This window comes from Gossypium hirsutum, chromosome D05, assembly GCF_007990345.1.
Source record: "Gossypium hirsutum isolate 1008001.06 chromosome D05, Gossypium_hirsutum_v2.1, whole genome shotgun sequence".
Taxonomy (NCBI): domain Eukaryota; kingdom Viridiplantae; phylum Streptophyta; class Magnoliopsida; order Malvales; family Malvaceae; genus Gossypium; species Gossypium hirsutum.
This window is the reverse complement of record NC_053441.1, coordinates 40,502,199-40,510,433: the sequence shown is the minus strand read 5'-3', so window position 1 is coordinate 40,510,433 and position 8,235 is coordinate 40,502,199. Positions and strand designations below refer to the sequence as shown.

The 8,235-nt window shown below is 36.5% G+C and overlaps 1 non-coding gene across 1 annotated transcript; it reads left to right on the top strand.

The window, feature by feature from the left end:
- Positions 1–7,308: 7,308 nt before the first annotated feature.
- Positions 7,309–7,415, top strand: LOC121218002 (small nucleolar RNA R71). The gene has a single exon (XR_005914275.1). It is a non-coding gene; the product is annotated as a small nucleolar RNA R71 (small nucleolar RNA).
- Positions 7,416–8,235: the final 820 nt, after the last annotated feature.

Here is an 8,235-nt window from a genome sequence, read left to right as displayed (position 1 = left end):
CCTTACTTAAAATGAACAATTTCCTCATTGTTTAAAGTGAATAGATACTATACACCAGGTAGGATTCTAGAAAAGAGGAGGTGAGTCAATTTAACTGCTTAAGTACCAAGCTCTTTCAAAATCCAATCCTAGACATGTATATATCTATTGCCACACTTTATACTTCGCGACTTGTTCAATTTTATTAATGATTTCCATCTCTTGTTTTATTATGCAAAAATTCCTAATTAACTTTATCTTAAAATAACCTAAGAACGTAAATAAAATAAAGTCGAGATCCCCCATTTATTTATTTGCAGATCCTTCCGAATTCGACTCATCTTTTGCTCCATCACTATTGTCTTTGTATGAATCACTTCGCTCCTTTTTCAATAATGGGCTCCATGGTTTAAATATGTAATCTGGAATTTAGGCACAAAAATAAATGGGTCATTGTAAATTTTCATAAGAGCACTTCTCATTGAGTTATCCCTTATTTTTTAGTATTTCCAGTAAGCTTGTTGCTGCTACTGCATATGTTACATTATGTCCATTAACTTTGACAACTCATCTTGAAGATCTGGGAGAGGCAGTTGAGCTCTGAACATTGAAGTCTCAATATCAGGTTCAGCTTCTGGTTCTATTGGTTCCGCCTTATTAGGGACTTCAACTGATTGCACTGGCTCGATCTCTGTGGGATCTTCTTCTTCTTCTTTTTCGGGATCCTCACTTTCTTCAACTCGTTGCTGTAGAACGGAGTCTTTAGCTATTCAATAGAGGTCCCAATCTGTGATTGTTCCCTGTCTATAGCTTGTCTTCTTTACGTTTGCAAGAATTTTAGCTTTGAAGCATAGAATTGTTATCGTAAAGGGAAAGTAAGCTGGGCCAGAACGTGAATGTCTAACGGCACAATTTCGCATTTCCCTTAGGTTGATTTTTCCCACATCAATGATCTTACTAGTTAAAATCGAGTATAATAAGACCATTCGCTCTAATGAGATTATAGTCCTATGTGAGCTAGGCATAAGGCTGAATCGGATGAAGTAGAACCATACCTTTGCGAGTGGTGTCAAATATTCTTTTTGACAAGTGTGGATTCCTTGCTTTGACATAGTCCACTTAGAACCTGGAACTGTAAGTTGCTCAAGAATTTCTTGCAAATTTTAAGACTCTATATTGCTCATCAAGGAGGAATATTTGTCGTTTTCGAAATCAGGCAATTCAAAGAACTCATTAATAGCGTTTGAAGTTATTGGTACCTTGATTCTACGAACTAGAACTTCCGTCAGCTCGCTTGAGGTTAAATTCGCATAGAATTCGCGTACTAACTACTCATCTACACTAGGTCTCTTATCACAAAACAACTCCCAATTGAGAGTTTCAGCAACCTGACGAATACGCGCCATAAAACCAATATAGTTGCTTTCTTTCAATGTGAAACCTTTCTCTGGATGCATCTGTTGATTCTTGAAGATACTCTCATATATTGGTTTGGCTTCTTCACAGTGAAACTTTTTTTGTGATTCGTCAATTTAGGCAGATGCACGAGTTCTCTTGCGAGGCATGATTAACCTGATCATAAGATGGTAACAATTATTTTCTCAAAAATTTAATTAATATAAAATATTAATAATTCAATAAATTGAAAAATTAGATAATCAAATTAAAATTTAGGAGAAAAATTGTTCTTACCACCATTTTTGTAAAAATTAAGAGCTCTTAAGAAAAATAATTTTGAATCAAAAGATGGCAAATTAAAAAAGAGTTGAGGGGTTTTTGGCTAAGGATGGGTGAAAGGGTGATGTGCCGCTCGGGTATGCAAGGCAGCAGCGCGTAGTAGGGGATGGATGTGAGCAATATAGTTGTGGATCGTTGAGAAAGCCTGGTGTGGGCGCACGGTGTGCTGCTGACTGATTAGCTGGGCGATGCTGTGGCTAGGGAATTGTTAGTAGGAGCTAGAGTAGAATTCTTAAAAATTCTAAGCTCTAATTCTACTCAAAGTAAATAACAATTAATAATTAATATAATGCATATTAAATTATTATTTGCTATTAATTTATTAAGATAAAAACTTATTGAATAAAATATGTTTAAATTAAAACTAATCCTAACTCTAAATAAAGTTGATAATAATTAATATATATTATAATGGATATAATTATATATTAATAATTATCATTTTTTCTTTTTTTTATTGAACTAAAAACATTTATTCTAGATGCTTTTTGAAAATATTTACAAGAAGAGGTATCTATTTTTTAATACTTACAAAAAGAGAAACCAAAATTTTAAAAATAATTCAGCTAAGCTCCTAGACTTAATGAAAATTTAAAATTGAGTTGCAACATAAAACTTGGATCAAAATTGACCCTTTTATTTGAAAAACTAAAAATTTGTTTTGTTATTTAGGGAATAATTTATTTGGAAATTATGTTAAAATCAATTCCCAGGAAAGATTAGAGAGGTCACCAGCGGTCCTGCTTAAGTTCCAATCTCCTAGACAGAGTTTATTTAAACATACTAATCCTGAAAATATACCCTAAATCATTTATTCAAACAGAAGAACAAGAAAAATTAAATATCTGATAAAATGAACGAGATTTGATTCTGTTCAATTTTATCTCCCCAGTAATGTTTCAAGCGTTGAGCATTAACTCAAAAATTACCTCTCTTACCTTGAAGTTCAACAACTCCGTATGGATAAACTCGATGAAACATAAATAGACCGAACCAACATGATTTTAACTTACCTGGAAAGAACTTTAATCTGGAATTGAATAACAAGACTTGCTTACCTACTTCAAATTCTCAAACTCAAATGTGCTTGTCATACCATTTCTTGAGTCTCTCCTTAAGTAATTTGGCATTCTCGTATGAAGAAATTTGGAATTCTTCTAACTCGTTAAGTTGAAGCATCCGTTTCTCTTTGGCACTTTTAAGAGATCTAAGTTGAGTCGTTGAAGAGCCAAGTAAGCTTTGTGTTCTAACTCCAAGGGTAGATGGCAGGCTTTCGCAAAGACTAACCTATAGGGTGACATCCCTAAAGGTGTCTTGTATGCTGTCCTGTAAGACTATAAAGCATCATCCAGTCTTTTGGACCAATCTCGTCGGTTCGGGCAAACTACCTTCTCAAGTATGCCTTTGATCTCCTTGTTTGCTAGTTCAGCTTGCCCATTCGTCTACGGATGGTAAGCTGTAGCGACCTTGTGTTTCACTCCATGTTAATTTAATAACCATTTCAACCACTTGTTCACAAAATAGGACCCTTCATCACTGATGATGGCTCTTGGGGTTCCAAACCTTATGAACACATGTTTTTTGCAAAAACTTTATTACAACCTTAGTATCGTTTCTCAGATATGCCTCTGCCTCAACCCACTTAGACACATAGTCTACTACTACTAATATGTACTTGTGACCAAAAGACAGAGGGAAAAGATCGAGAAAGTCAATACCCCAAACATCGAATAATTCTACCTCAATGATGTTTGTTCGAGGCATCTCATTTTTGTTGGTGACATTTCTGACCCTTTGACATCGATCACAATTCTTTACGTAAGTGTATGAATCTTTGAATAGTGTTGGCCAAAAGAATCTGGCTTGCAATACCTTGGCTGCAGTACGTGTACCTCCGAAGTGTCCCCCACTCAGAGCAGAGTGACAATGGTATAAAATCTTATGTACTTCATCTTTTTCCACGCATCTCCTAATCATTTGATCTGTACACTTTTTAAACAAATATGATTCTTCCCAAAAATAGTACTTCACATTGTGAATAAACTTTTTCTTTTGATGATATGTCTTATCAATCGGCATCAAACCATAAGCTAAAAAGTTAGCAATATCAGCAAACCAAGGGGTATTATGGACATGATTTGCCTTCAGTATGTGTTCATCTGGAAACGTCTCTTGAATTGGTATAAGAGGAGAGTTCCTTTCTTGCTGCTCCAATCTGGACAAGTGGTCTGCTACTTGGTTTTGCACTCCCTTTCGATCTTGAATTTCTAGATCGAACTCTTGAAGTAGAAGTACCCATCGAATCAGTCTCGGCTTAGTGTCTTTCTTGGCAAGTAAATACTTAATTCCCGAGTGGTCCATATAAACAATCACTTTGGTACCTATAAGATAAGATCAAAACTTGTCAAAAGCAAACACAATAGCAAGTAACTCTTTTTCTGTTACCGTATAATTCAGTTGAGCTCCTGTCAGAGTCTGACTTGCATAGTAGATGGGATGAAAAACTTTGTTCCTTCACTGACCCATGACAGCTCCGATCGCGAAGCCACTTGCGTCACACATCAATTCAAATGAAAAATCCCAGTCTGGTGTGACTATTATGGGTACCAAGACTAACCGACTCTTCAAATCATGAAAGCTCTTAAGCACTCATCATCAAATTTAAACGCCGTGTCATTCTCCAATAATTTGCATAAGGGTTTAGCAACTTTGGAAAAGTCCTTGATGTATCTTCGATAGAAATTGGCATGGCCCAAAAAGCTCCAAACACCCTTTACAAATATTGGAGGTGGGAGTTTCTCAATAACATCTACCTTTGCTTTATCTACCTCGATTCCATGTCTTGTTATCCGATTCCCTAGAACAATACATTCTCGTACCATGAAATGACACTTTTCCCAGTTAAGTACAGGTTTGTTTCTTCGCATCGCCTTAGTACCTTGGCTAGATTGGCTAGGCAATCATCATATGTATCTCTGAATACTGGAAAATCATCCATAAAAACTTCCAAATATTTCTCAACCATGTTAGTAAGAATAGACATCATACATCTTTGAAATGTAACAGGTGCATTACATAAACCAAATGGCATGAGCCTAAATGCAAATGTACCATACAGGCAGGTAAATGTTGTCTTGTGCTGATCTTTCAATGCTACTGTAATCTGATTATACCCCGAGTATCCATCGAAAAATAGTAATAGTCTCACCCTGCGAGTCTATCCAACATCTAGTCCAAAAACGGCAAAGAAAAGTGTTCATTCTTAGTTGCCTTGTTCAACTTCCGTTCTAGTCAGTATCAACTCGTTATTCTTGTTTTTAATGACCGTGATACCTCATTTCTTTGGCATGCACTGGACTAGAATTACCCATGAACTATCTAAGATGGGGTAAATTATACTCGCATCTAACCACTTGATGATTTTTTTCTTGACTACATTCTTCATAATAGGGTTCAGTCTTCGTTGTCCATCAATCATCCTTTTTTTGCCATCTTCTAAGATAATCTTGTGCATGCATACAGATGGACTAATTCTGCGAATATCGGCTATGGTCCATCCGATAGCCTTCTTGAATTGTTTTAACACCAGGATGAGTTTCTCTTCTTGCTTAGTAGTTAATTCTGCTAAAACAATCATAGCCAGAGTAGAAGAGTTACCTAAATAAACATATTTCAAATGTGAGGGAAGTACCTTCAGTTCTAATTTAGGTGACTCTTCGATTGACGCTTTTGGTTGGGCATAATCCCTTTTCTCTAACTCCAAAGGTTTAAAGCGGCATTGCGGATTAAATCCCCTTTGATTAGCTTCTAACAAAGCTAAGTATTCATCCTCATCTTCATAATTTGGAGGATTTGATGTCAAAATTTGTTCCAATGGGTCATCAACATAATTGAGTTCCTTCTCCACGATTAAATCCTCTAAATCAGACACTGCAGAACAATCATCAATTGTGTCAGGAAATCACATGGACTTAAAAACGTTAAATGTTACCTAATCATCCTAAACACGTATAGTAAGCTCGCCCTTCTGCACATCAATAAGGGTCCTTCCGGTTGCTAATAATGGTTTTCCTAGGATGATTGACACCTCTTTGTCTTTTTCAAATTCTAGAATCACAAAGTCAGCAGGAAAGATAAATTTGTCTACACGTACCAATACGTCCTCGATTTTTCCTTCTGGATTTGTTAAGGATCGATCTGCTAATTGAAGTGTAACCATAGTAGGTCTAACTTCACCTATCCCCAACTTATTGACATGGGCATTATGTTGATACTCGCACCAAGTCACATAGTGCTTTACTAGAATATGTTGCTCCAATATTGCAAAGCATGGTAAAACATCTAAGATTCTTCAATTTTGGGGGTAGTTTGTCTTGAAGATATGCACTGCATTCCTTTGTTAGGGCTACTATCTCAAATTCTCCAAGCTTTTGTTTTTTAGACAGGATATCTTTCATGAATTTGACGTAGTTCGACATTTGTTCAAGTGCTTCAACCAACGGGATATTGATATTAAGTTGCTTGAGTACGTCTAGTAACTTCTTGAATTGAATATCCTGCTTCTGCTTTTAAAGTCTTTGAGGGTAGGGTGGTGGAAGTTTCTTTACTGGAACTGGTTGATTCATTTTTTGTGGCAATTTTGCATCTAACGGAGTTATTAGTTGATCAGAATTAGCTGGTTCAAAAGTTATGTTGTCAGATTTTTCAGATTCAATTTCCGGTGAAACTAGAATTTCAATACTCTATTGAACTTCCTCTGAGTCTTGAGTGTCAGCTGGCTCCTTCCCAACTTCGATAGAATTAGGCTCTAAAGTCTTTCCGCTCCTCAATGTTAACGCTATACAATGCTCCTTCCTTAGATTCCTTGGATTCTCCGTATCATTAGGTAAAGCACCTTGTGGTCGGTTTTTTAGTTCAGTTGCAAGCTGGTCCACTTGATTCTCCAAATTCCTTAGAGAGACATCATTTTTCGCCATGCATGCCTTCAATAGATTCTCTAGGCTATTGGATGGTTCAGCTTGGGTTGGTTTCTAAGCTTGTTGGGAAAAACTAGGTGGCTGGGTCGATCTAGATTGGACATAATTGTTACTAGTTCCTGCCCCTTGGTTACCCTAGGAAAAATTCTGGTGGTTTCTCCATGATGGGTTATAGAAATTGGATTGTAGCCCTTGCCTTCCTCAATTTTGGTTTTGGTTACCCATGTAATACACAGATTCTAGGTTCGATGGACATTCTTCGAACAAATGTCCTTCCCCATAATAAACACAGGCTACATTTTCAAATTGATTCAGTGGTTGTGCTGCAAAACTATTACACCCATTAGTAGTAAGATTTTTTAACATTGAGGATATTGATGATACTTGAGATGTGAGTGAAGTAAGAGCATCTACTTCATGTATTCGAGCGACTTGTCTTCCTAACGCTGCTCGATTGGTTGGCCATTGATAATTGTTGCTGTCAATCCTCTCAATGATTCCATAAGCCTCATTATAAGACTTGAAAAAGAGAGCACCATTAGCAGAAGTGTCCACTACCATCCTCGTGTGAGCATTGAGACCATTATAAAATGTCTTAAGTTATATACAATGTGGGATTTCGTGATAAGGGCACTTTCATAATAATTCTTTGTACCTTTCCCATACCTCATACAATGACTCATCATCCATTGGTTGGAAAGCAGTGATCTCGTTCCTCAACTTAGCATTCTTGCTAGGCATGAAATACTTCAGAAGGAATTTTTCTGCTATTTTTCTGCTAACTCTTGCCATGTTGAAATTGAGTTTGGTGGTAATGAGTTCAACCAAGCTCGACCTCTGTCCCTTAGTGAATATGGGAACAACTTCAATCGTAATGCATCTTTGGGTACTCTGGCTAACTTGAAAGAATCGCTCACCTCCATAAACAGTCTTAAGTGTAGGTGAGGATTTTCGGTAGGCATTCCACTGAATTGGCCTACTATCTGAAGCATCTGGAACATGACTGGCTTCAACTCGAACTATTGTGCCTCAATTTCGGGTCTTCTAATACCCGGATTAAGATCATGAAATACTAGCATGGCATACTGTCTCAAAGGTCTATCCCTATCATCAGTAATAAGGATAGGATTTTGAGCAAGGTTTGCTCCGTTTCCTTGATTCAGATTTTTGAAGTTCATCTCTTCAGTCCTTCTCTAACTTACTTGTCTTCTTTGCTGTCAAAAAGTTCGTTCAACCTCAAGGTCTACAGGTAGTAAATTGATGATTCAGTCAATACTCATAAACACCTGAAATAATCACAGAAAAATTAACTAAGTTAAAATTTGAACAGAAAAATACACCAAAATGCAAAACTAACAACTTCACAAATAATGACTTTTTTAAAACACAATCCTCGATAACGGCGCCAAAAACTTGGAACGATGGAAATGTGCAAGTGTACACAATCGCAACAAATAAGAAAGTGACAAGTAAATGTCGAGTTATTGTAAACTGAAAAATATATAGGATTTTTCCTATATCATTCATCATCTTTTTACTTAAA